We start from the raw sequence: 15,050 nt of genomic DNA on the forward strand, positions 1-15,050 counted from the left end.
GATAGTAAACTCTATATATATATATATATATATATATATATATATATATGTACATATATATATATATGTACATATATATATATCTACGTAATTATGCAGTTATATAAGATAAGGAAAGTTAAATGTTTTGGATTTTTTGGTAGGGTTTTACATTTCTTTTCTTTGGCAGCCTTCTCTCTTTTTGGTGGGTTAGCCAATGGAGTTATTCCCTGTGAGCAACAAGAAGTAGAATTGATGGCATATTGCTCAATTACTATTTCTTTTTTAGGAATTGAGTGGTGACTTCTGAGGAGATTGGAAGCAAGTGAAATCAGATTGCCTCCAATGGCAGTTCAAGAAGATAGCTCAAGATTGTTCAGTCAGGTAACAAGTCCCCTTAGTCTACCTCATTAGATTAAGTTAAAAATGAGTCGATAGGTGAGTGCTGAATGCAAGTTGGCACTTTTGAATAATTTAAGAAGGTACAGGTTCCTTGTTGTGCTGTAGTAGGGGTTTGCCAGCTTGATGGTATTCCCAGTCAACAAGTTTGTGATGAGGACCCTCAGGGTAGGGGCCAGTCAAGGTAGTTAGCTCTCAATACAAACAAAGGGGGTTTGGTCCCAAAACATGCGGCTAACTCCCAGTCAGGCAAAGAAGGCTAGGTCAGCCTTTCTCAATAATTTGCAAGGACAAGTTTTCAGTGTGTTTCTCTTATTGGATTATGACCTTTTGAATCCCTGGGATGCATTGCTCAATTATGTGAGGGTCCAGTATACCCAGTGACATGGTAGTTGATGTACTGGATGGCAGATTTTGGGAGAGTTGGGAAGTGGTGAACCTATGATGCTTCAGATTTACAATGTGTTTATTGGTTTGGTGCAGGGTCTTAAACGGTGCCTATTGCATTTTGCAACTTAGCCCTGGGTTTGTTTTTTATGAGTTTTGGGCTTTTCAGTTTTGCAGTTGCAAATTATTCTTCACGAGTACAAAAATTACAGTGAATTGGGGGTATAGCAAAATGAGGATAATTTATTGAGGCTTAACCCTGTAAGTGTTTTTCTGGGGTTTCTCCAAGTCATTCAATATGGTACAAGGCATTAATTTTCAACACTTTGCCCCTACAGGTTCCCGGGGTACAGATAGTTTTTTCTGTCCCAGTGTTCAGCCTCACTTTTATGGCCATGTTGAGGTGGCAATAGTGTCAGTAGTAAGTGTACTTTAACAAGATTACCTAACCTGTATCAGTAGCCAGTGTAGATTTTTATTAATCATGGCATTAGCTCAGGTAGACCTCACACTTGGATTGGGGTCAATGTTCGAAGGCTTGGTAGAGTTTTTGTCTGTGGAGAAGCATAGTTTGTCTGCAGTATGGGTTAGTGTAGTCTCAATATTAATAATCTGGGAGTCAGAGCCCACTGATGTGTGGATGGTGTCTGCTGGCTTTGCTTTCAGCATTTCTTGGGTACGCTGCAGGGGCTCCTGAGTCACTTAGTATTCATTTGGAAGTTTTGAGCTGAGTAGTCAGGCTGTTGGTCTTCAGCATGGCATAGCCAGGTGGACTTTTATAGTGAGTGTTAGTTTTAGATATTTAGTTTATTTTCACAGAACCCATCAACAACTGGGTGAGTAGATCTACTCTGAAACAGTTTTAAAGGTACAATTTTCTTACCGTCTTATCTTTGGGCTGTTCTTATTCCCTAGGTTTATTTTGGTTCACCATTGAATACACTAGTTCATTGTTTCAAAAGATATAGGGTTTATTTTCTTCTCTGGTTGTACTGGTCTGGATTATTAGTGATTTGGCTGTGTCCTCCCCTCCCCTCTAGTTATAGCAGATTTGTTGTTATGTCTCACCCTCGTTGGTTCTCTTCTGGGTAGGGGCAGGCTTTTTTTTAAACAAAAAACATTTTTATTGAATTAGCACTTATGACATAGGCAATCATACATTTATAGAAATGGAAGAAAAACATATTAGTATATTTTCAGTTAGAAACATTATAAATCATATATAATCTTTGATACAGTCAGTCAGTTGAACATTACATATCTTATTCAATTCCTGCCTTCCCTTAAACCTCATTCCTTCTCCAAGATATTATTTGGCATGTATTGTTCCCACAATTCCCATTTTTTTATGTAAGTTGCTCCTACCATTTACTTAAGGTCCCACTTCAGTTTCTTTTATTTCTGTTACCACTTCTAATACAGTTGGTTTAGACTTTGATTTCCATTTTCTAGTAAGTGCTTTTGTTGGCAGCCACCAGAATTAAACTCAGCAAAGCATTACTATTTCTAGACAATTCATCCTGTATCACAGCTCAAAAAATCATTTTCTTAGTTATACAATTTTTCACACCAAGTATTTCCGAAAGAGTAGTCTGCAGGGAATTGTTAAAGTCTGCCAACTTACTACACTCCCACAAATATGTTTCTAATTACATCTTTCTTCCCCATCATACCTCCAACATTTGCTGACTACCTGGGGAAAAATTATCTGGAGTTAGCTTAGGTTAAAAATACCTATGCAAACACTTTCATGCCAGAATCCTAAATCTTCTAGACTTTATTGCATATTTGGGAGCATATATATATATATATATATATATATATATATATATATATATATATATATATATCTTCCCATTGTTTCCTTGTGAATTGTTTATCCAGTCTGTCTTCCCAATCCTTTCAAGCTTCCTTTGATTGATTCCTATAGTTATCATAATATTTTATATGCCCTACTAAGTATTCCTTTTAACAGTGGCTTCTACTCTAGATTCAACTACAAATTCTGCCAGTTCTTGTCTTTCACTTAGGATCCCATATTTCCTTATCTTTTCCTATGCTCTGATATCAGTCCTTGATAGGGGACGCAGTTTCTAGTCTGCAGCCCAACAGTATTCTTGACCTCTCCCCATTCTATTACCTTTCTCTCTATATTTGCTCCCAGTACATTTGTTCTTTTGCCATTTTTCTCGAGCAAATTCCTTCCCCCTCTTGCCTATTCTCTGTACCCCTAATTGCAGTCATCCTTATTCACAGAATCTCATTTTTCTATTCCTGTGTTGTCTTAGCTCTTAGAATACTTTCTGTTACATTATGAATATAATATTTTGTATGGCTGTTGCTATTCTCCTTAATGATCTGCATCCAGAATCTAAGTCTCTCCTTATTTCTTGCGCTTCCCCCTGTTTCATCATCATGCCTTTCCACTATGAATGATAGCTTTCTGCTTGTGCTACGTATAGGAGCCCTAACTGTGTATCTCTAAAATATCCCTTCAAATAAGTTAATCCCAAACCAAAACATATTAGCATATTTTCATTTAGAAACATTATATATTGTATATGATCTTCGATACAGTCAGTCAGTTGAACATTACATATCTTATTCAATTCCTGCCTTTCCTTAAACCTCATTCCTTCTCCAAGATATTATTTGGCATGTATTGTTCCCACAATTCCCATTTTTTTCTATGTAAGTTGCTCCTACCCTTTTCTAAAGGTCCCACTTCAGTTTCTTTTATTTCTGTTACCACTTCTAATACAGTTCATTTAGACTTTGATTTCCATTTTCTAGTAAGTGCTTTTGCTGGCAGCCACCAGAATTAAACTCAGCAAAACATTACTATTTCTAGACAATTCATCCCATATCACAGCTCAAAAAATCATTTCCTTAGTTATACCATTTTGCTCACCAAGTATTTCCGAAAGAGTAGTCTGCAGGGAATTGTTAAAGTCTGCCAACTCATTACACTCCCAAAAATATGTTTCTAATTATATCTTTCTTCCCCATCATACCCCCAACATTTGCTGACTACCTGGGGAAAATTTATCTGGAGTAAGCTTAGGTTAAAAATACCTATGCAAACCCTTTCATGCCAACATCCTAAATCTTCTAGACTTTATTGTATATTTGAGAGCATATATATATATATATATATATATATATATATATATATATATATATATATCTTCCCATTGTTTCCTTGTGAATTGTTTATCCAGTCTGTCTTCCCAATCCTTTCAAGCCTCATTTGATTGATTCCTATAGTTATTGTAATATTTTATATGCCCTACTAAGTATTCCTTTTAACAGTAGCTTCTGCTCTACATTCAACTAAAAATTCTACCAGTTCTTGTCTTTCACTTAGGATCCCATATTCCCTTATCTTTTCCTATGCTCTGATATTAGTCCATGATAGGGGAGGCAGTTTCTAGTGGGTCTATATCATAACATTGAAGTTCTCTAACATCGAATGTTATTATATTGAACCCTAAACACCGAAGTGTGAAAGCATCGAACAGTCAGAATAGTGAATTTTTTCCCAGGAGAAAAAATTTGCTATTCCGAGAAACATACACACATCACAAACACACACACAAAACAGCCATCCACACACATATACTTAAAATCCTACACCTAAACTAAACTTTACATACAGTACTAGCTATCCACTTACCTTAACCCAACCCTAACCCTAAGGTTCATCACTATCGCACACTCACCTCACCCGCGCCTAACCCTAACTCACCTAACCTGCCCCTAACCCAAAGCTACACACAATCGCACACTTACCTGACCCGCGCCCTAACCCTAACTCATCTAACCCACCCCCTAAACCTAACCTACACATAATCGCACACTTACCTGAACCCGCGCCCTAACACTAACGCCCACACAACCGCATACTTACCTGACCCACTCCCTAACCCTAACTCACCTAACCTGTCCCCTAACCCTAATCTACACACAATCGCACACTTACCTGAACCCGACCTTTAATGCTCCACCATATTGAATGCTGAAAACAGCGAAGCCACAGCAACGGTCCACCAAATTCTTTCCCTGGGAAAGAATTCGATGTCCTGCACCTTCGCTGTTTTCAGCGTTCGACATTACGGGTTTGATATTATAACATTCGATGTTAGAGAACTTCGATGTTATAATATAGACCCGTTTCTAGTCTGCAGCCCAATAGTATTCTTGACCTCTTCCCATTCTATTACCTTTCTCTCTCTCTATTTGCTCCCAATACCTTTGTTCTTTTGCCGTTTTCTCCAGTAAATTCCATCCCCCTCTTGCCTATTCTCTGTTCCCCTAATTTCAGTCATCCTTATTCACAGAATCTCATTTTTCTATTCCCGTGTTGTCTTAGTTCTGTGAATACTTTCTGCTACATTATGAATATAATATTCTGTATGGCTATTGCTAGTCTCCTTAATGATCTGCACCCAGAATTCAAGTTTCTCTTTATTTCTTGAGCTTCCCCATGTTTCATCATCATGCCTTTCCACTATGAATTATAGCTTTCTGCTTGGTCTATGTATAGGAGCCCTAACTGTGTATCTCTGAAATATCCCTTCAAATCAGTTAATCCCAAACCAAAACATATTAGTATATTTTCAGTTAGAAACATTATAAATCATATATGATCTTTGATACACTCAGTCAAGTTGAACATTACATATCTTATTCAATTCCTGCCAACTCTTAAACCTCATTCCTTCTCCAATATATTATTTGGCATGTATTGTTCCCACAATTCCCATTTTTTTTCTATGTAAGTTGCTCCTTCCCTTTTCTAAAGGTCCCACTTCAGTTTCTTTTATTTCTGTTACCACTTCTAATACAGTTGGTTTAGACTTTGATTTTCATTTTCTAGTAAGTGCTTTTGTTGGCAGCCACCAGAATTAAACTCAGCAAAGCATTACTATTTCTAGACAATTCATCCTGTATCACAGCTCAAAAAATCATTTCCTTAGTTATACCATTTTTCTCATCAAGTATTTCCAAAAGAGTATTTTGCAGGGAATTGTTAAAGTCTGCCAATTCATTGCACTCACAAAAAATATGTTTCTAATTATATCTTTCTTCCCCGTCATACCTCCAACATTTGCTGACTACCGGGGAAAAATTATCTGGAGTTAGCTTAGGTTAAAAATACCTGTGCAAACACTTTCATGCCAAAATCCTAAATCTTCTAGACTTTATTGCATATTTGGGAGCATGCATATTTATATATATATATATATATATATATATATATATACATATATATATATATATATATATATATATATATATATATATATATATAGTGAATTATTTGCCTTCCCAGTCCTTTCAAGCCTCCTTTGATTGATTCCTATAGTTATAATATTTTATATGCCCTACTAAGTATTCCTTTTAACAGTGGCTTCTGCTCTAGATTCAACTAAAAAAATCGACCAGTTCTTGTCTTTCACTTAGGATCCCATATTTCTTTATCTTTTCCTATGCTCTGATATCAGTCCTTGATAGGGGACGCAGTTTCTAGTCTGCAGCCCAACAGTATTCTTGACCTCTCCCCATTCTATTACCTTTCTCTCTCTATTTGCTCCCAGTACCTTTGTTCTTTTGCCATTTTCTCCAGTAAATTCCATCCCCCTCTTGCCTATTTTCTGTACCTCTAATTGCAGTCATCCTTATTCACAGAATTTTATTTTTCTATTCCCGTGTTGGCTTAGTTCTGCTACATTATGAATATAATATCATGTATGGCTATTGCTATTCTCCTTAATGATCTGCATCCAAAATCAAAGTCTCTCCTTATTTCTTGAGCTTCCCCCTCTTTCACCATCATGCTTTTCCAATATGAATTATAGCTTTCTGCTTGTGCTATGTATAGGAGCCCTAACTGTGTATTGCTGAAATATCCCTTCAAATCAGGTAATCCCAAACCACCTTGCTCTATTGGAAGGATCAGTTTATCCCACTTGACTCTTACTCTCTTCCCTTCCCAGATAAAATCCTTCAACACTTTAGTAACTGCTATTCACAACTTCTCCTCTGGTTGATAAAAACAGCCTAAACTGTGTATAAAACTAAAGGGACTAAAACCATTTTCACTGTTTACAACATGCTATAGATATCTGTGAAACAAAGCTTCCAATTTCTCAGTTTTTGTATTATCTTTTGTTTAGTTTGTTCCCACATTTCCTTAGCTGCCATAACAGAATCATTTTTAATGCATACACCTAAGTATTTCATTATAGCATGTCCCTTTAAATTTGGACATTGCTGAACCATTCATGTGTGGGTGCACAGATTACAGCTATTGACTTTGTTTTATCTTCATTAATGCGGTATCCTGAAAATACTTGAAATTGTCTCAGAATGTTTCACAACACTGAAATGTCCTCTTCTAGTTTTATCATATACAAAATAATATCTGCAAATAATGGGTGTTGGTGCTTCTCCTCCTTTTTAAATGCTATTAATCAAAACATTCCATATCTTTATCACTTTCTTCCTTCCAAGCTTCCAAACTTCCACAGGAATACCATATATTCCTGGAGACTTTCCTGCTGCTTGGTTATACATCACCATCTTCATCTCATTTCATCCTATTCTAACTGTTAATCATTGAGACTCATCTACCTCTAACCTTGGCATATGTAATTCTTCCATAAATACTTGCATTTGTACATTTTATTGATTTCCACATTCCTCTGTTTTACTCAGGTTTTCATAACATTTCCCAAACATTTCTAATATCTGTACAGCAGGGCAATACAACCTTTTTGGCTCAGGGGCCACTTACAATACAGTTCAGGGGACACTTATATATGGTCATGTTTAGGAGGCCACATTACAATGCCCAACATGTATCTGTCCATACAAAACACTTTTGTTAAAGGACATATCGAGGGTTAGATAAAATGCTTTGCTAGGTGGGATTGTGGCCCTAGAGCCACCTGTTGGACACCCCTGCTCTACTTGTGCTTTGGTTATTTTCCTTGTTATAGTCTCCTTAAGCTTTCCAACACCACCTTCATCTTTCTGACCCATTGTGCTAAAACATTTTGTGCTCTGGAGTTATTATCAAAAAAACAATTACCTAACAGCACTTTTTCTAAACTCATGCATATTATCCAGGTAGTCCATTATTTTCTGTTTAGCAATCTGGAATTGCACCTCTTCATGTTATATGAGATTCCCTTTATTCTGCAATACTTAAACCTTTGTCAGTCCCTCTAAATAATTCTTGTTACTTCTTAACCATGCCTGTCTTTCTTTTATTTCTGCCATATGTTTAAACTCTACTTTAATTTCATCCCACCCCTAAATATATTTTCTGAAGAAATTTCTATCTTCCTAATAACTCCTGATTAATTTCCTCTACGTAATCCTTAAATTTTCTCTGACAGATTGGAGGGGAGTACCAGTGTCTCATTTCTATTTCATTTCCTTGTATTTTTATTTTAGTTATTATTGGTGCGTGATCTGAAATAGTTACTGGATGCATAGAAAAACTTTCAACTAAATGCTCATGATCCTGTGAAATATAATTTCTGTCTTGCCTAGCCCAGTTTTTGTACCTTGGGGAATAATATGTAAATCTTCTCTAAGCTCCAGGTACTGAATTCACATCTTCCATACCAAATATTTTCATAAATTTCTTCAAAAATTTACCCTCTTTTGTTATATTTTCCCTTCTTGGCCACTCAGACACATCTTCACCATTGAAAATCAAATTGCAGTCTCCACCTGTTAGTATATTCCCTATTGGAAGCTGATTATGTCTCACATAATTTTCTTAAGTTCCATTTTAGCAGTTCTAGGTGGAATAAAAATACATGCCAACATAATCATCCTCCCTTGCTAGTAGCCTCTTACCCTACAAATCTACCATTATTATTATTTTTCTCTTCTATCACCATTGGAACTCCTCTGCTAATTGATATAAGTAATACCCTTTTCCTTTGTCTGAGCTATTCCACTGAATAACCATCATGAAATAATTTATTTATCAAATTCACATACTCAGTTCTTTCCAAATGTGTCTGCTGTAGCATAGCTGTTTGCACTCTGCATTTCTTAATATACTTCACTAGTCTTTCTTGTTTGTATATATCAGTGAGACCATTCACATTCAAAGATGATATGGCAAGTACTGCCATTATGATAAGAAGTTACTTTTCCCATCTATTATATATAACAGCTTTTTTTGCCTGTTTGATTTCAGCTTTTGTGTTACATGCATACATTAATATTTGGCAAGTTGATCTTTTATACAGTTTTTTTCTTGTCATGTACATTTGAACCTATGTCACATCTTAACAAGAATTTTTGTTTTAATGAAAACCCTGAAACATAAAAACAAACACACCCATAGAACATATTAATTTAATATAAACACAAAAAAGCTATGTGCATCTTCAAATAATAATGTTTAACTCTCCTAATAGGAACAATTATCCTAGACTGACAGCTACAGCCATAGGCTTTATTTGACCTATAATTAAGATGTTCCATGCTAAGATGTATGGTACAACCTGTGCTTCTACCTACACTAAGTGCTATCTGTTTTTTACTTATCTTTATTCTGCTGCCATTTTCAGAAAACACTTTAATGCTTTCAGAAAACACTATATTTTATCCACTGCAAAAAGTATTCTTTGTTTATTGCCCTCCTATCAGTTTGTCTACATAGAAATAAAAGAATCAGATGCATAGTTGCCTTCAGCTACAAGCTCCTCATGTTGCACTGAGAACATTCATTTGCTAAAGAAAGAAATGTCATTACAATTATTCTTCTCTTATTTACTTGTTTCGACTTAAAACCTGTTGTTAGAACAAGCCAAGGGCCTTGATCCTCTCATTCTCCTTTGGAAAAGTACAAAAAAGCATATCAATTTTACTTATGTCATGATCTGTATACTTTTACAACCCGTCCTTCACCTTAACAACTAAGATTACAGCCTATTATCTTAAACATGCTTTTGTGCAGGCTTTCTTCTCTTTTTACATTGCATTGCCTACATTTCTTACAACTAAACAAGAAGAAAGAAAGAATGAAAGAAAGCAAGAAAGAAAAAGAAAGAATGAAGAAGAAAAAATAGGCCATCTGTTTAATCTGGTATCCCTATAACACATAAGAATAACTGAAAGTGCTTTACTATATAACATGCAGTATGTCATGTTTTATAAAAATACTGTTAAGAAAAAAATAATGTTTTACTTATAGTTACCCCCTTCCTTCCTCCTCACCTCTCTTCAATGTTCTTCCATACATTAATGGCATGCATTAGGGCATATGCTTTGTAGTCCCCTACAAGTTTAACAAATTCAAAAAGTTCCAATATTTCCCAGTTGTCTTGTTCAGCCATATTCACAAATGTGATTGATGTTTTTAATTTCATGTTTATTTGTTAATTTCCAACTTGCTTGTTTCTTTCTCTTAATCTCCATCTCACAACTCCAGTCTCTGGTTCATTTTCAACATACTCCTGATTCTTCTATTCAACTCTTGTACTTTTCTTTGTCTCTCAAGCATTTTCCTTTGGAACAGTGGGAAAGGTTTCACTGGCAAAGTCTCTCTCTGTGAGCTTTATTATAAGAAGAGTAAGAAGCAGAGTCCTCTTCTGTTTGATAGCTCAGTTTTTGTTGGATGATTTTTTCATTTCCTCCTTATCATGTTTTGCATCAAAAAATGACTTTGATCCTACAGGAAAAAATATTCTGATGATAGCTGGATACAGCAGCTTGAATCTCATACTTGTCTCTCAACATTCCCTGATTACTGGAATAAATCTGCCTGGTGTACAATGAGTAATGATTTTGCACAAATCATCTACTGTCTCCAACTTTTAGCACTTTGACCTTCAACCACAGTTTTGTCAGAATCAATCTTTCTGCTATTAGAATTGCATCTTTACTAATAGAGGTCTTGGCTTCTTTCTCATGGCAAGATTTGGAGCATACACACAATGTGCCCTTTCACTTAACAATTCCTACTGTGGAATACAAGTCCAGTTGCTTATCTGAGCTTTCATAAAATTAATACAGTCTGTTCCTTCCATTTTTCCCTGGTACTGCAAAACATTTCACATTTTCTCTCTGTGCTCTATTGTCTAATTCTACCATTTTTTGAAACATCTCTTCTTGAGCAGTCTCATACTTAGGCAGGCTTTTCTTCATTTCAAACTGTGATTCTTACAGTTTTATCAGCTCATCTCAGTATCTGTTTAAAGCTTCTTCTACTTTTTCCAGCTTTTTGTTATTTGAGTTCAATAGTCCTTCCATGTTTCATTTATTTTAATCAGCTTCTGGAGTTTGAACTGCTTTTTGCTGAACAGATGCAGGATTTTTCCCATCCAGTGTTTTCTCCTCCCCTTTTAAGGTTTATTTACTTTCAGGTTCTCAACATTTCTTCATTGCTGGCATCTAGGCAGTGTACTTACTAGCCAGTAACTGAAATCTAATAAAAAAGACAAATTCACTGCTTGTTTTCTGAGTTTCTCCCTGGATTCAATAAACTCTGTGCAGGAATAGTGCTGTTCCTGCATGGAGTTATTCATATCTGTGTAGCCACAGCAGCGTGCCTTGCATATTCATGAAGGCATGCTGCTGTTAAGGCTAAATGGACATGAACCATGAATGAGTGCAAGGGGCATGTTTAAATAGTGCATGGACTACAAACACACCCCCCTGTACTCAGAAAGTGCCGTACGGCACTTTCTAAAACAAATGCGGCATAATATTAGAGAATTTCTCTATTACTATGCCAGTATTTCAGTATCTATGGACACTGAAATGAAATAAATGATTATTTCAATGTCCATGAACACTAAAATACATAGGGGAGCAGGAAAGCAATGCAGGGGGTGTGTGACAAGGTCTGTGACACACCCCCTGCATTGTAAAAGTGCCGTACAGCACCTCACAACCTATTAAAGCAGGAAATGTGGTCAAGGGAACAAATAATGGAGGGGGAAAGCTCTAAAAATAGTGTCACTACTTAAATATTGCCCTCACAAACTTAGAAAGTTGATAGAAAATAGGTTGTGCATTAGCATGAATTTCCAAAGGATAGAAGTCCGAAAGTCAAATGTATGCCATTATTCCCTGACAACAGTCCATGTAGACAAAGGCACAAATAATGGGGGGACAAAGCCCTAAAATAGGGCATTACTTAAATATTGCCATCGCAAACTTAGAAAGTTGATAGAAAACAGGTCGTGCATTAGCATGAATTTCTGAAGGATAGAAGTCTGAAAGTCAAATGTATGCCATTATTTCCTGACTGCAGTCCTCAATGACTTGTCAGAAAACCATAATAATCACTATATAACATAATAATATACTAATAATATAATAAATCTTTGTTTTACATGCTAAGGAATGTTTAAGCGTAGCTATGCAGGTGTGTGTGTTATTGTCCTACGCTTAGCATTACTTAAACATCCTATAGGAGATAAATAGAAATATATGGCTGAAATTCCTAAACTGAGATAGTGTGGTGGTTAGAGACCTGGCTTTAAATGCAGGCATTCGCTGTTTGAGTACCCAGACAGGCAAGTTATTTTTATATGGGAAAGCAGCGTTAAAATTAAATTTTTAAACTTAAATTATGTAGTGACTGTTTTTTTGTCAACCAGGGTAGTGTAGCTGGTGTAAAATGGAAGTGTGAGTGCATATAACATGTGAAATCATCCATGTGTACACAAGTGTCCCATACAGTATAGTCACGCCACTTGCTAATCTAATGAAAGCACATAGAGGGATGTTGTGTAAAGTAAATCATATACACCTACTAAATGAAGCCATTATCCTAATATTTTTTAAAATGAAAAGTGAGCAATGGTCAGCAATGCCCAGCTATGCTTACCAGGTTTAAACATTGCTTATACATGATTGCTAAGCAGCAGGTAGCACAGTTAAATGGATTTGCACACTGTTAAGCAGTGCTCAGAAATTACCCCTTTGAGCACTGTTCAACTCATGTTAGCGGGTTTGTGCATTGCTACACTGTGCTCAGCATTGTTGAAATGGTCCAATGATGGCAAAGAGTGGGAATATGGCCTTATTTAAACCATGCAGGTGGGAATATAGCCATAAACTGTTTAGTTTGATCTCTGCAGGAACATGTCTGGTGTTGGAGAGGGAGCTCACTTTTGGGAGCAGTGCTGGAGCATTCAGGAGTCCAGGGTAATGGCTGGACTCCTTGTTGAAACCCATGATGACAGACTAATGCAGGGTCAGTACCAGGGCTCACAATACAAAATGGAGGCCTGGGACCATCTCACACATGATTCCACCAGTGCTACTGGCATCCACCAAACTGGTGAGCAGGTACAGCACCACTATGCTGACCTAAAGTGGAGGAAGGGGGCATTCTTGTCCCAGTGGATCCAAGATGCATGGGCATGGAATGCTCCAGTAGTGAGTAAGTATGGCTATCAAGTAGTTTGTAGCAAATACTAGCCTGAGAATGTGATAGACATGTATACATAATGTTTGTTTCTCTCCCCTACAGCTGCAGCAGAGAGGGCTATGAACATCGAAGCCCATGCCGACAGACTGCTGAGGCTGCACTGTCAGGTTGGTGAGTACAAATCTATTTTGCAGTGCATTTTTCAAATAGCTAAGAAGGAGTACATTGCTTACTGCTAGTAGATATGTTGTCACTGAATAACGTTTTACTGACTATTATTGATGTGCAATAAAACATCCTACCAAAAACTGTTGTGTTTATTCTGGTATGTTGTTGAAGACATATAGAATGTATACAGATTCTTCACAGGAAATGTGGCTGTGACAGCATACATTAACGGAGCTTCTTCTGTGAACCAGCTGTAAGAAAAACTGTAGATAGTGGAGCTGTAAAACAAGATATAACTGAAATGTGAAATATATACTGCACTAAGCTCTGCACCTTGAATAGTAATGTGTGAATTTTCAAAGTGTGCTCCATCCAACATTGCCTTGTGTTACCCTTTGCTTTCCAGATTGTAGTAATCCAAAGAATTAATGCACAGTACAATAATTATCTGTCATGCATGCATCACAGGATTACAAGTTCAGACTGTCTAACCAAGACACTATTAGGCAGAAAACAGTGAAACAAGAAACAGCAGTTCCCCAGTAGCTCAGTGTTATGAGAAAAAGCTTAGTTGTTAATTTTGCACACCCAGACATGGTTCGAATGCAGGGAGTGGTACTAAGATGTGTGCATATCTACACACAAGGAATCAGGAATAAATATAAAAACAGTCAGGTAGTGTTAACAGATATTTTCTCCACAGGTTGTACAGGTAAGGAAATGTTGGTAGTAGCTGCATGAAGGGTACAGTAATAAACTGTGTACAACTGTTCAACTGTCCCACCACATGCCTGCAAATGACAGCAGGATAAGTACATACAACATGTACTCTTCCTGATACAAACATGCACCCTTCCTGATACATGTCCCTTAAGTGCCACGCTGTCATGGCTAGTGGTCACTGCGTCCAATAACCCTGGAAACAGATAGGAAACCAGTTGAAGTATGCCAGTAGCACACTCACATAACAGCACTTCAGGGTACCCCTCCTGTGCCAGATCTGTAAACCTGACATGTATGAGTCCCCTCTTGTCATGTACCCAGAGTTGTCAAAGTTTGTGCCATATCATTCCAGGCTGACAGTTTAATGGGTATGTTTGTGCTACAGAAGCTATGGGCATAGGCAAATGTAAAGTGAGTGCAGACCCATTGAGTACTGAGCAGTACTGTTGTGGAAAATAAAAGCATAAACAGTTGTTAATAGACTTTTTTTCTCTCCCCCTTCATCTGGATCAATATAATAATTCATATACTATAGGTATGTTTTACTTCAAACATAATGTTGGGACTTGTGTTCTATTATTGTTCATATATTTGATTGGTTGCATGTTAATATTCCTTGTTAAAATACCATTGTTGGTGGCCTGTTGCTATCAATTTTACTGGCATGCTGTTATGATGCATACTGTCGTTCCATTTATGCATGTGTTCGTTTTGCTATGCAACTCTTCCAAATCTGTTTTATGGGGTTAATTGGAACACCCATGCATGCTGTTATAACTAATCTGGAAATGTGTTGTTCATGATTAACCAAAATATTTTTTAAAACCTCAACACCAGAACATATTTGGGAAGGCAGATCCCAGCGGATCCACCTGTCCTGCCTCATCTGGCCATGGCACAGGGCTCCAGCAGCATGTCTGGGACCCAACCAGGCACTTCCTCGTCTGCTGGTCCTGCACTACCTTTGGGTGGAACCGCC

Source organism: Protopterus annectens, chromosome 10.part0, assembly GCF_019279795.1.
Source record: "Protopterus annectens isolate FY-2018-M chromosome 10.part0, PAN1.0, whole genome shotgun sequence".
NCBI classification, from domain to species: domain Eukaryota; kingdom Metazoa; phylum Chordata; order Ceratodontiformes; family Protopteridae; genus Protopterus; species Protopterus annectens.